General features: G+C 44.0%; 1 long non-coding RNA gene across 1 annotated transcript; it reads left to right on the forward strand.

Annotated features, from left to right (window-relative positions):
• Positions 1 to 752: 752 nt before the first annotated feature.
• Positions 753 to 9,136, forward strand: LOC144584028 (uncharacterized). Its single transcript, XR_013538023.1, has 4 exons — positions 753 to 1,709; positions 3,910 to 3,991; positions 4,892 to 5,057; positions 8,992 to 9,136. It is a non-coding gene; the product is annotated as an uncharacterized LOC144584028 (long non-coding RNA).
• Positions 9,137 to 14,924: the final 5,788 nt, after the last annotated feature.

The following is a 14,924-nucleotide window of genomic DNA, read 5'->3' on the forward strand; positions in this document are numbered from 1 at the left end:
ATCAAGCCATGAACCCCTTATGCTCTTGATTTGCAAATGATATTCTGACAACTATGTCATAAATCATCTTGAGGACAACACATGTCGTCCCAGTAAAACAGCCACTTCATTAAAATACTTTATTATGATTTAAGAACACCTTGTTAAAAGGGTCAAGTAAAGAACAACAGCATCCAGAATTGAGAGTCCACTTTTATGTGGCTCCTCAAAGTCTTTCTTAAGAGAAATGTTGTTATCTGGATAGAACCAGGCCAGCCTAAAGTTTGTATCTCCATCTTTCTTCCTTCCGTTGTCCCCTGGACATTATTGTACCCTCTGGTTCTCAGTGCTGTTAATGCCACCAAGACTGTAGGACCCAAATGGTTCATACTGAAAGAGTCATGGAGACTCGTGGTCCAAAATCAGCGGAGCAGTGAATCTGCCCCCAGTCTCTAGGCAGAATCTCCCAGGTGCTCTCCAAGGTGCTGAAACATCTTGACTAAACGGGCTCAGCAGCATCTCAGAGAGCTCCAGTGACTGAATTCACCACCCCACTGGGCAGGACAGCAACCAGCCTCCATGGTGAAAGAGAAACCATATTTTTGAATCAAATATTTCCATCCTCGCAACACCAGTGAGTGGATAAGTAATAGAACAGCAAATGTTTGCCTTTCCCCAGCGGGGGAGCTTCATATGCAACTTTCTTTAAGAGTTTCAGGAGAAGGAAACAATTCCTCGAACGGCGGGATATCAACAGGAAGGGCTGTAATGAATCATTGTCTGCAAATGAGCTCCGCCTAGGTAATGAACCATTGTCTGTGTGAACATTTAGGAAGCATCTTGTGCTCCTTATTGTCTCCATAACAGCTGTGGGAATTGAGGCACTCTTCAAATGCAAAATGAAAAAGTTGAAAAGCTCTCCAAAATACTTGTGTTTCTCCTCTACCCTGAGTACTTCTCCTCCTCCTCCTCCTCCTTTTCTTCTTGAATGTTTTCCAACCCAACTTTATTCTCTAACCAAGTCCAAAGCCATTGTCTTCTCAGGAACAGACTTTGATCTGTGTGTCCATTGGGATGGAGAGAAGGGGCTCTTTCTTCACAGAAGAGTGTGTCTCTATCTGTGTGGACCGTTCTGCAAAATTTTGCTAGTTTTGGTGGGATTGTTCTTCCATGATTGTTCCTTCAGATATGGAGAACCTCCAAGGCCAACCTGAAGCTGGCTTGAGACAAAATCTTGCTTGTGATATCTTCATGAAAATGTTTTCCAGTGTCTGTTGAAACTTCCCTGGCTGTTTTCCAGTCCCTCAGATGTTGTGCCTGAGGAAGACCCCCTCAATTTCCAAAATTAACTTCCAACTTTACTTCAGAGAGGTTTCCTTAATTCAGTGGCAATTTTTCTCAAAGTTTGGGGTTCACTGATGAAAAATTAAGTATCTGGGAGAAAAAAAATCAGAATCTACTGGTAAGTTCTGGACATTTTACAAGGATTTCCAACAGCTTTTAATTTTAATAATAGGAAAAGCTATTCCCACTCTTCTTTGGTGGCTGAGAAATAATGCAGGAGTGTGCATGTGAAAGGATTTATGAATTTTTTTTTCTGGTACTGGACACCCATTTTCTGGTTTTCTAGGGCATACCTACCTACCTGAACCATAATTTTGAGCTGTTTTCAGTTGGTGGAACATAGCCAGAACTTCAGTTCTGCTGCCTATTCTGGATTAACTATTAAGGTAAGATATATCAAAAGACAGCAGCTTTATTTAGGTATGACTTAGAGCTGGGGCTGTAAACATGTTTAGAGGAAAGACCCTCACCTGTTTTTGCTCTCATTATGTTTTTCCTGCTTTCAGTGTTCAGCCCAAAGAGCCAAAGTCCTCATTTGGGGGTAGACGTTCAGTGTCAGCATAATTCCAGGTTGTCCCAAGGTTTTGTGGGCATATAAAGCCTACTGCGAGGCAATCACTTTTCATCTTCAGGCTGGTGGTTAATCATATGGAGAATGTGATGACAGAGAGGGACAAGGCTGGCTTTAGCAAAGCCTGAATAGGGTTGTTGGGTCTACCTTTCTGGACATGAGCACTGCAGCAGAATTTCATTCCATCTATGGCGAGGTACTGGCAAATGGAGCAAATGATATGTCTGTTATGGTGCCTTCTTGATGGGGCTCCTTCTTACAAGAGGCTTCAAGGGGGGGGGGTAACCACATTTATTTTAATTTCCTGGACTTTAGGTAAATTTTAATGCATGCTCTCTCTTTTTTAAGATACTGTGTTTTATTACTACAATTTATCTTGTTCTTCCAAATCACACTGAAGCTTTGCAGAAGAGTGGAGTTTAACTACTTTATTTTGCTTGGGTTTAAAGTTGTTTATTGGTTTTTTTTAAAGGTATCATAAAAGCACATCTGTCATGGACCCCATCCCTCTCATTCTTTCCCAGTATTGTTTGCTTACACCCATACTAATCGCCCGGTATGTAGGATTACAACCAGTTCTGTACCATAAAGATCATTCATGCTTGTAGGAATACAGCAGAAAATGAAACAAGCACAGAAGAGATAAAGACTGGGCAGAGAAGAAGACATGGAAGGGCCTTTTTCTTTTGTGGCCCTGTCCATGAGATCTACCTCCCCAGCCCAGAAAGATACTGTACTAGAGCAGTGGTTCCCAATCTTGCATCCATAGATGTTCTTGGACTAAAACTCCCAGGAACCTTCCTTACTAGCTGTGCTGGCCAGGATTTTTGGGAGCTGTAGTCCAAGAATGTTTGGGGATCCAAGGTCAGAAAGCACTAGACTAGAGGATTCCCTTTTCTATAAAGTTATGGCCATAATCCTGGATGGTTGTGGCTAACTGAAAAAGTTGTCTGCCCACTCAACATGGGGGCCTCTTCCAGCTCTACAGCTTTATGATTCAAAGGCTGAAATCCAGTAGTAAGTCACAACAAGAGAAGGCCCATTGAATCAATGGTGCTTACAGAGGAGTTGATTCACCATATCCACCGTGATCCAGTGGGCCTCCTGAGATTGTAAATGCACTCCTGGATTTCAGCCAGTGCTACCAAGGGGGAATGCACATAAAGATCTGTGACTGGATCTGAAAACAGAGATGGAGTAAATGATTTGAAGCATTTCTAATTCACCCTGAAGCAAAACCTTGTCTGAGGTTCAGGTGGATAAATGGATTCAGCCACTACTTCGGTTTGTTTCAACCGCCTTTCACCATAAGATATTTTGCTATAAATAATGCATCTTTGCAAAACACGTTGCTCCAGGGAGAATGAATAACAAGGAATTTACCGGACTGCCCTCTGGTTCGCTGGATGTGAAAGCCTCTGAACTAGGTCCTAATGTGCTCCTGTTTCTAGTAACTGTGATATTAGAGACTGGTTCTTCAAGTTGTATTGGCCTTTTCCCATGCCACCATTTTCATCCACGCTCAAGACTCAAAGCTCCTGTTGGTATATTATGGAAAATTAGGATTTAAATAGTAAGTGGACAGAAAATGAGAAAGAGATAGAAGCTCTAAATGTGCCTCTCTCTGTTTTCTGTCCACCAGAAAGCTTGTGGTTTAAGAAAATCCCAGAGGGTGACCAGTCTTGATTAGTTGAGGTTTCCTCCATTGCTATGTCTCCTTTGAGTTTACTTTCCCCCCATCCCTTGGAGCCTTTCATCTTGGGTTTCTGAACACATGAGCACTTGAAACTGCCCTGTGTGAATATGACTCACATCATAATGCTCAGCTGCGTACTCAATTGACGACAGAAGTGATGTCTCGGCCTCTGAGGACAGCTGTGCCTCTTGACCCCGGGTGCCCCAGCTCAGCGCACAATCATGAACTCAGTCACCATTTGCAAGGAAGCTAATAGACTCTGTTTCTGTGACAATCCTAGTTGGACATTTAGTCATTTTTACTGCTCTTTCTCTTTCAGCACCCGGCTGAATGGTGGCCTTTTCCCATGATCCCAGTTGTCTGAAAGGCAAATGCTCCAGCAACATAGTCCATACGTGCAGGTGAGCATTCTGGGGCACCGTAGAGTTAAGTCCTACATCAAATCAAGCCTGGAGGCCAAACTGTTGAAGTCGAGGCTGTCCTCTTTTGGACCCATGATGGGAACGCAGGATTATCTGGACAAGACAATGATGCTGAGAAAGGTGGAAATCATCAGGAAAAGAGGAAGTCCATATGGGAGGTGGACCGAGATGATCACTCATTTCAGAGGCGATTTGACGGCAGAGAACAACCACAACAAGCGAGAAATGGCTTAGATCGTCTGGGCTAGATTTTACTCAATAGAAGTCAGTTTCCTATTATTCCACTTTAAATTTATCTTCTATGTCCTTTTGGAGTCTCGAAATACCAGGATTCCTTGGAAAAATATTCCCCGTACCAGGAAGATTTCTCGATTTCCCCTGAAAAATGACTCCCTTGTCTTGTTGCCCATCTTGGTTCACCTGTTCTCTTGTGTTGCTCAATCCTCTTTCTGGAGAATCTTGCACAGGCATGGTGACATTTTATGTAGACATTGTAATAACTTTACATGGCTGGATATTCCTTCTAGAAAGAAAATTACCACCAATCATCTCAGACTGCAAGATTCATGTCCATGTTCCCTATATTCCTGAGTTCTGTGTATTTAAAATATGGGATGCCTCGTGCATTAGCATTGCAATGACCAGTGTCGAGGGAGACCCAGCAGCGTCCGTATGCCTGCCCAAAGCCATCAAGAGAGGCTTGCTCTTTGGAATGCAAACAGTCACATGTTGGGGAGTGACACACCAGCCCAAACACCGATTTATTAGCAACCTCATCAGTCTGAATCGGCCTCTTTTAGCACATCTGCTGGTGTCTCGGCAAGAACAAACATGGGTGACATTTCAAAGGCAGAGTTAAACTTTCTCTTCCCATTACAGCACAGCAAACAGACTGACTCTGACTTGGGACCCAGAGGGATTTGCAGAAGAGCCTGTTTAAAGATGAAAGTCACATCCCACCTACAGCAGAAGCAAGGAGAGATTTGTATACAGTTTCTATGTTCCTTGTGGCCTTCACCATAACTCCAGCGCTCAGAAAGAAAAGGTAGGATATATCCCAGCTGAGAACTGGATCGAAAAAATGGTTTTGTTCTTCCTGCATAATGTATTTATGCATAACACACACACACACACACACACACACACACACACACACAAACTAGAATACACATAGTTGTGTGCTTTGCCCATTGAATAAAGATGTGTGTGTGTGTTTTTCTAATCTTCATCTTGGCCAGAATCCTATTGATGATTTACCCAGGTGTAAGAGGAGTTGTTTAAACTGCAACTGTTAATTCTCACTAATTAGCAAGTTGCTGCTTGCAGACCCGGTCATGGGCCCATCATGCGACTGAGCACACAGCCAGAAATGAGAACAGCAGCTCTTTAATTAGCAACATTTAGGCACTGCAATTCACCCCAGCACACTTGGAGAACTATTCTCAAAGCTCCTGAAGGCTACCGGTTGGGGAAGACTGGGTTAAAATATCCCCAGAATAGAGAAGAGGTTTATTGAGGTCATGAAACTAGTAACTTCAGTGTCTTAGTTCCATGATGGGATAAGATTATGAAATGCCTAGATTATATTGTGAGATGTGACATTTATTTTCAGAAAAAGATTTTGGTGGTGACACTTCTCTTTCAGCTGGACGATAAAGCAATGCTTCCACCTGTAGCTTCTTCTAAAGCAGGGGGGCAGTCTGGCAAGCAGCCAGATTCCTCTCTCAGAGAATCAGTGACCTTGCCAGCAGGCTTCAATTAGCACATGCTAATCACTTCTTTCCAAAACAGATGAATATTTTGCCACCAGAATCCAAACACTCATACGCTCCATGAGTTTCTGCCTCTTGCTTTCCCTGACAGACGGATTCAGATATAAATAAATCAGCTAATGAATAATGTGACTCATTCGTCGGGCATGCTCGGCAGTCAGCAAGTGGCAGCTAGAAGACAATGGGGTGTTTAAATCTTCGCCGCAACCTCAGCTAATATCCCAAAAGATAAGCGAACAGACTTCCTGTTTTAAGACCAGATACAAAGTGAACACCAAGTTCCATGTCTGATGCAAACACTGGAGAGTCCTTTGCTTGTCTCAGCCCTTCTCGATGACCTTCTAAATGAGAGGGTTGCTTCTATCTTAACCATTAGCATGCTTCTCAAAGAGAAGGGATGTTTGAGATGGAATATAGAGATTCTGAAGGAGACGAGGAGCTTCTTTCGCTCTCAATGTCTTGTTATGTTTTGACAGATTGAACTGAAAAAAGCAAGGTATTCGGCAGCAATTCTTTCCACTGCTGATATGAACTCCATTTTTTTTGTGGAGCACAATGGACAGTTTTCAGAAGTTCAGGTGGGCGAACAACTACTCACCCCTGAGTTTCTACACTGCCAAATAAGCAAATGTTATTTTAGGATGCATTAACAGAAGAATAGTTTCCAGGAGGTATCAGTTCCCTCTCTATTCTGCTCTCATCCAGAGTTCTGTGTCCACTTCTGGATGCCACACTTTAAGAAGGCTTGCCAACAGAATGAATCAAGTTCAGAGAAGGGCAACAAGGAGGATCAGGGGACTGGAAACCAAGCCCTAGGAGGAAAGGCGGGAAGAACTGGGCAGGTTTCACCTTGAGATGAGTGTGAGGGGAGATAGGAGAGCACTTTGCAAAGATTTGAAAGGCTGTCAGTTGAAGGAGAGGCAGGATCTGCTCTCCATCATCCCAGAGAGCAGGACACATAATAATGGGCTCAAGCTACAGGAAGTCAGTTTTCGGTTGAATATTAAGAAAAACTTCTCAACTGTTAGAGCAGTTCGACAACGGAACCCATGGCCTCTGGAGGTAGTGAGTGCTCCAGTGCCAGAGACATTGAAAGGAAAACAGGACCCCCTCTGTCAGAGCTGCTTTTATTTGAATTCGTGCCTTGAGCAGGGGGTTGGACTGTATGGCGTTATAGGCCCCTTCCAACTCCATGCTTCTGTGAAATCCAGGCCTCCCATTGGTCTAACTTCTCACCTTCCACTCTTTTTAAAAAAAGCATGTATGTATCTTTCTGGGAAGAAGCCATATGCATTGCATTTTATTTCCTTTTTTGTTTAATTACATGCAAGGGAACAGATCCAGCTAAAATACCTGTATTTGAAAAGGCACACCGAGGTGGATTGGGAATTGTGTATGAAGATTAGGAGAAGATTAGGAGAAGTGTGTGTTGAAATAATATGCATCAATTTCAACACAGAGAAGTCTCACAATCGAAAAATTGGAAATTGCCAAATGACTTGCTTTTCGTGTGAAGGTGGAGTGGCCATCAGTTGTGTCTTTTTGACCACTGTTCATTTTCAAATTTTAAAGTGATAGAGGAGGAATCCTTGACTAACTCAAGTAAACCTACCCCACCTCCTTGACTATCTGTAGACATTTTTATGATCCCACCAAGCAACCAAATCCCTTCCTTTTATGGGATAAAAACTAGTGTGTATGTCTGTAACTAGGGTAAGTCTTAGTCCATGTGGCTAAATATCTCTAACCAGACTAGCAGTCATTCTTCAAGGTGTCAGTCAATGGTCTTTTCAGGAAGTCCCTGGAAATGCTGGCATGCAAGCCAAAGACTATTAGGGATGTGGGGAAAAAAGCCTCATTCCCCTTGCTTTAGGCTGTCTTGACTAGATGAGGAATTCCTGCATCTATTTGGGTAAAAGCATCTCTGAGGAGCCTGTACAGAACTGGTGTCTTTCCTTCTTAAGAAGCAAAAGGGGAAAAATATGTGTACAACCCACCCCATGCTTTTAATTTTTGAACTTCATGAAGTCAGGCAGCAGTTGTGATCTTTTGGCTGGATTTGCACAAATTATGCCAGTTATGCAATTTTTTGCAACAGTGATCTTGTTGACCACACCAGAATATATGTCAGCCTCTCACAAGGAGAATACAGTGGTGCCTCGCTAGACAGTTACCCCGCATGACAGTTTTTTCGCTAGACATTGACGTTTTGTGATCGCTATAGCAATTCGCAAAACAGTGATTCCTGTGGGGGAATTTCACTGGACAATGTTAGGTCCCTGCTTTGCAAACTGATTTTCGCTAGACAACGATTTTGACAGCTCCCTCCGCGCTCGCAAAACGGGTGTTTTTGGGACCTAAGCTTCACAAGACAGCTATTTAAACAGCTGATCGGTGGTTCGCAAAGCGGCTTTCCTATGGCCGATCTTCACTAGACAATGACGATTCTTCCCCATTGGAACACATTAAACAGGTTTCAATGCATTCCAGCAGGGAAATGCTTTTCACTAGACAATGATTTCGCTGAACAGCGATTTCAGTGGAACAGATTATCATCATCTAGCGAGGCACCACTGTAAAACAAATGTCCTTTCTGTGAGCAAAGATTTATATCTCAGTGAAGCTTACCACTGAACTATATTGCTTACCTAAATCGTTAGAGGCTTAATCTTGTTACCACTACTACTTAGAGCTGTGTGCAACCACCTGGGTTTTACATTGCACTGGGTCCCTCTGATGACCTGCAACCGCTCAGTCTGTAGCCATAAAACACAGCCCTGGGACCAGCTGAGACCCAATCACTCAAAGCCAGTCCCTTTCTCAGCAGGATCAACTTTTACGGACACTCACCCACTACTTGGTTTCTGCAAACTGAAAGTGGATTGAAAGCCGGCGATAAGCGAAGTGGCTAAACCTCTCATCCTCTGCCTCTCTGGGTAGCAATTTGCCCCTCTCTGATTGCAAGACAGGAGAAAGAGGCATCTATCCAATATTTGTGAGTTCTTGTAGCAATTTCCTTTCTTATATCTAGAAATTCATCCTTGATCAAGTTATCAGGCATCACTCAAGAGGGCTTTATTTCGAAGCCAATTTCAGGGTGGTCTGTGGAAGCCAGTTCCGTTAGCAGCCTTGCTTCTGTAAGTAAAAATGCTGTTGACACCTTTCCAGACGACCTTTTAAATAATGCCTTTCCGTCTGTTTTTTAAGAATTATTCACAGGATGTATGAAAAGCCATGACAACGGAAATGTGTGGGATTCTTTCCGGTGCTTCTGTGCTTCTCTGAATGTGAGCTCGGTCAAGGGAGAGGTCTTTCACACTGCATTGAGCCACTGAAGGGATCATAGAGGAAGGTATGTATGCAAAAGTAGTGTAAATCAATTACATGGTTAGAATAACTGGTGTATAATCCATTATGACTACATATCAGGTTGGAAGTTATAGCGCTATGGCATTAAATCATGCTAAGTTCCAGTTGCAGGTGCTCAACAACATCCAGTCACCTCCACTCTCTGGGGACCAAAACCCGAGTCCTGGGCCACCCGCTCATGCACTATATCTGAATTTTAACTTCCACTCTAAGTAAACATTACAACATAATCCCACTAACCACCACCACCTTTCCTCACTAGTGGTGTGGAAAATCTGAACTGAAACACAGATTTTGACAATGCCAGGCAGCAATTCATGGCACAAGTACGAGCCACAGTGAGGTAATTTTTGTCTAGCACAGTTGATCTGTTACCTTGAGAGGGGAGGAAGCCTCATTGTGTTTAATGTGCTTAGTCCCGAGTAACTAGAGGACACCCTCTTTGGGAAATCAAAAAGTGAAGCTTGCCTCTTGAATTGACTTGGGGTGAAAGTTAAGGTACCAAAAAAGAGGTATGCTCATGTCCTTAATGAGGAGGTACAGAGGGCAGATCCATGGTCCAAATTCCTTCGCTTTGAGATGGATCTCTAAGACAGATGCACCCACTTCACAAAAGAGAGGGAGAATCTGCTTAAGCCTCTCTTTTAAAGGGACATGTCCAACATACTACAAAATGTCACTTATAAATCTATACCAAATATAGAGATGTGCTGTGGAACACATTCCAGGATCAGGATTCTCCACTAAAAAGCTAGCTTTACCAAGCCATTCTTCTTTCCAAATGAAGGAAAACACATCTTTATCTCCTTACAGGAATGGGATTTTTACATTTATTGGAATACAAATCCCAGATTTCCTCATTCTGTGAGTTGTCCGTGACACACATTTTACAGACACCAAATGTGACTAACCTGGGATATAAAAGTCTCTGAGGTTTAGCCAGGGCAAGCTCTGCCTAGTTTCCTGCTCAGAAAGAAAACTCCCAGCTAGCACTGGGGTGGGATGAGGAAGCTTGGGTGGAGAAAGGCTTAGCTGAGCTTAGCCTCAAAGCCTTTCAGCTTCTGTTTTTTTCTTCCAGATGAGCCCCATTTAGTTGTCTGTAATGTGTATGTCAGTAATGTAGAACTTCCAGAATGGAGAATTATGGAATTGGTAGCCCAGGAAATAAGACAATCCCATCCTTACATTGGTTGTTGTTGTTTAGTCATGAAGTCGTGTCCGACTCTTCGTGACCCCATGGACCAGAGCACGCCAGGCCCACCTGTCTTCCACTGCCTCCCGGAGTTGGGTCAAATTCATGTTGGTAGCTTTGATGACACTGTCTCCATCTCATCCTCTGTTGTCCCCTTCTCCTCTTGCCTTCACACTTTCCTAACATGAAGGTCTTTTCCAAGGAGTCTTCTCTTCTTATGTGTTGGCCAAAGGATTGGAGCCTCAGCTTCAGGATCTGTCCTTCCAGGGAGCACTCAGGATTGATTTCCTTCAGAACGGATAGATTTGTTCTCCTTGCAGTCCAGGGGACTCTCGAGACTCTCATACTCTGGTTTTTCCTTACCTCCGACTACCACTCAGATTGTTCTTTGGGTCAGAGGTATAAACAGAGACCCCAGGATTTCAGAAGCTGGCGACTCTGAGAACTGCAGCATGGGTGTGAAGTATGGCTATTGTACAAAGGCTGCGCAAGTTCCCATCATTTGTTTCTGCGCGGGAGACATTGAAACCACATATCAAAGTTAAGAATATGGTGGCTGGAGCCACTATAGAATACAATAATAAGCACGTTTATAGGGTGGGAATTTACGGCCCTTTCATGATATGTGAAATCTGTTCCCTGAGGCAGCTGATTCATTCAGCCTAATGGCAAAATGGACCCTGTTACTAGGAGACGAGAACAGAAAGCACTATTTCTGCAGCTCAAGGGATACTTGCAAAGGCTTCAGATTATCGAAGTTGTGTGTGTGTGTGTGTGTGTGTGTGTGTGTGTGGTGTTTTTTAAGGTAGCAGCTTTCATACTGTGCTTGAAATAAGTTACGCTGTGTTCTGTCAAACTGAATCCAGCGTATTGCAATGCTAATCAGATGTTCAAGGTATGTGAGATATTCAAGGAGCGCCATTGATCGTGCAACCCCCGTGAGCCAGGATCCGGACCCAGGCCTCTTGAATCCTAGTCTGTCACTATATCCAGGGCACTGGAAAAACCATAGCTTTGACGATGCGGACCTGTGTCGGCAAGGTGATGTCTCTGCTTTTTAAGATGCTGTCAAGATTTGTCATCGCTTTCCTCCCAAGAAGCAGGCGTCTTTTAATTTCGTGGCTGCTGTCACCATCTGCAGTGATCATGGACCCCAAGAAAGTAAAATCTGTCACTGCCCCCATCTCTTCCCCTTCTATTAGACAGGAGGTGATGGGACCAGTGGCCGTGATCTAAGTTTTTTGGATGTTGAGCTTCAGACCATTTTAGTGCTCTCCTCTTTCACCCTCATTAGGAGGTACTTTATTCCTCCTCACTTTCTGCCATCAGAGTGGTATCATCTGCATATCTGCCTATGCAGATGTACAATCAAATGGAATCATAATCTTCCAGCTGGTGCTGCAAAGCCCACATAACCAGTGTGGTTACACCATCAAGCAAAAATCAGTCATAGTTACCCCACCAAGGGCTGAGCTATCACTTATTATATTACTGAAAGTAAGGCAGCAACACCTTAGTTCTCCTCCTCCTGCTCTTTCTGTGTCCTCTCTCAATGGTAGTTAGATGGCATCAGCGACAATAAGTTAGTTGTAACTCATTAATTCCAAGCTCTGCTGTATACCAGGATAACTCTGATTTTGCTCATGTATGAAAAGCAAGGAAAGAGCCGATGGTTGTAGGTTTTTTGAGCGCTGAGCACAGACAGAGTTCTGACTCCTGTCCTCTGAAGATGCTGGCCACAGAGACTGGCAAAACATTAGGAAGAACAACCTCCAGAACTCAGCCAAAGGGCCCGAAAAACCCACAACTGCCATCGGATCCCGGCTGGGAAAGCCTTCGAGAATACAAGAAAAAAGCTCTCTGTGCCTCCAGATGTCTCAGCCCTTCACTGCTCATGGAACAAAAAACAAAAACAAAACAAAAACCAGCTTTAATTTCAGAGGATTGCATGTGAAACTCCCCCCCCTTCCCGGTAACATAATTGGGCTGACATGTAATTAGAAGGAAACTTACAGAATTGGCATGCGTATCGTTGGCACCCTCATCAAGGGGCGGAAAGTTGTAATGGAAAACGTACAACTTCTCATCAAAATAAATGGAAAAGCATCTATAATTTCAAGAAGAGTTGAGCAGCGCCCCTCCCCCAACACACTCCAACCTGTTTGTCTATAAAATAATTTGAAGCAGGAATGGGAGGGTGGGAGATCAAAGAATTTGAAGAGGCATGCTACATTCTGTTTAACTTGAAGATACTCGCCATTCGGCAGAGTCTATAAATAGGGTTTTGTCGAGTGTTTAAGAGAGATGTTTGTGGAATGCCTAAGGCAGAATGGGGATGTTCCTCATCCAAGGTCTGTTTTGGTCAAGGTGGCTGTGTGCCCGAGCCAGCCATGACATGTCAGTGCAGGCAAAGCTAGAAATGGGCTCAGCCAAAGTGGAAATTGGGGACTCTGATGTCATTGGGGGGGGCAGTGAATCTCTTCTGAGTTTTATTCTGAATCTGACAGGAGCTATCTAAGACAAAAATCACAGAATAATTGAGTTGGAAGGGGCCTCTATGGCCAAATCTGTTGTTCAATGCAGGAATCCAAATCAAAGCAAATCTGACAGAGGATTGTCCAATTTTCTCTTAAATGTCTCCAGTGCCGGAGCACTCACCAGTCCCAGGCTTATTGATTCCATTGTCGTACTTCTCTTAACAGTCAGGAAGTTTTTCCTGACATTCAGCTGAAATCTGGCTTCTTGTCACTTGAGCTCATTATTACGTGTCCTGCACTCTGGGATGATCAAGAACAGATCCTGCCCCTCCTCAGTAGGACTACTTTTCACATATTTGAGGAGTGCCATCCTATCTCCCCTCGGTCTTCTTTTCTCAACACTAAATTGGCCCAGATCAGGGACTTCCAGTCCCCCCAATCATCTCTGTTGCCCTCCTCTGAATTTGCTCCAGTTCGTTGCCATCCTTCTTCAAGTGCGGTGTCCAGAACTGGACACAGGACTGAACATGATTCCTAACATGCCATGCATATTTTGAAGATAGGATGTCAGCACCTTGGATAGCTCCTGACGCATTCAGACTCAAACCTGGAGTGGATTGATCACCTCTGCAAGAGGGTCGCCTGCCTTCACTGTGCTGCCCCACTCTTTCTCGCGCATTGGATTCCAATTCACCCAGCCAACCATTCAACCTCTCGAAGACATGAGGGGTTTTCAGGCTTTGTGTACCCATGCTGTAACGTTGAAGACGATATCAAAAAGCACTTTCTCACTCCTGTCAAAAGCTGCATTTTTGCACAAGTAGGGTTGTGCCTCCAAAATCCGAAAATCAAAATGAATAGTGGGTACCTTTTAACTTCTGGTGTTGGTTTCATGCGTGTTATCTGTTTTTCACCGTTTCTCAACTTGTTGCAGTCCTTTAGGATGGGAACTGGGGGCAAATCTTGAGCACTCGGCCCCGTAAAATTTCCCCCTATTTGCTTGGGAGATGGCAGAGTTAGATTCCCGCCCAAGCAGGGAAGCGATGGCATCCACCAAGCAATGCCTTTCAGTCACCAAGACAACGCCAAACTCCAAGAGTGTGTGAAGCACACTGTGTGGGAGACAGGAAGGATTCTGGCTCAGAAGCGAAAGAATACACTTGCTGCATCACATGGGAGTTTTTTTTTAAAAAAATATCATTTTAATGCAAACAAGAGGGTGAGATGGATCTCAAGTATCTCACTTTGGCTGGAGAAAAGAAATATTTTAAGAGCTCTGTCCGTATAAGGACTTCCCCCTCCTGCAAAGAATATTTCACTTGATATAAACGTCTTGAGGACAAGATGGGAAGGCGCGCTCTTGAGCTGAGTGTGTCTTTGGTGTGCCGTAAACATATGTAACTCGTCCTTATGGCGATGAAGATCTATAGCTCATCAGACAAAAGAATAAGTTAAAAAAAAGGCTGTAACTGAGACACCATCCTGCTTCTGGGCCAGCAGGCCTTGCAGTAAAGTCCTGTCCAAGCTGGGGTACCTGTAGTGGTGTTGTTATGTGCTGTCAAGTCACCTCTGATTCATGGTTGACCCTAGGAATGATCTCCAAACAAGTCCTCAACAGCCATGCCCAGCTCTTGTAAACTCAAGCCTGTAGCCTCCTTTAGGGAGGCAGCCCACTGTCCTCTTTTCTTGCGACATTTCGCAGCATGATTGTCTTTTCTAGAGAATCCTTCCTTCTCATTGTGTGCCCAATAGGACATCCAATCAGGGTCTCTTTTTTTGGCCTCCAGAGATTGTTCAGGCTTGAACTGATCTAGGACCCCCTTTGTTTGCCTTTCTTGCAGTCCAGAGTATCTTTATGTCTTCACCCCGTGGAGTTCTTATAGGCTGGTGGGAGATCCAGCTTCCTTCTCAGACTCAGGCACAGAGCTGCCTTTTTCAGGCCGTTCAGCCTCCCAGACGTGTGAAGATCCAGAGAGTATAAGACCCAGTAGTCCCCACTCCCCATGAGAGTTTGATGGGCTTCCGGCTCTTCCTTGCTCATCCAGTGGGGTCATGATAAGCGCACAACACAAAACCCTGTTCTGTTTTGGTGAGCAGCAAAC

This window comes from Pogona vitticeps, chromosome 7 (assembly GCF_051106095.1).
Source record: "Pogona vitticeps strain Pit_001003342236 chromosome 7, PviZW2.1, whole genome shotgun sequence".
In the NCBI taxonomy this organism is placed as follows: domain Eukaryota; kingdom Metazoa; phylum Chordata; class Lepidosauria; order Squamata; family Agamidae; genus Pogona; species Pogona vitticeps.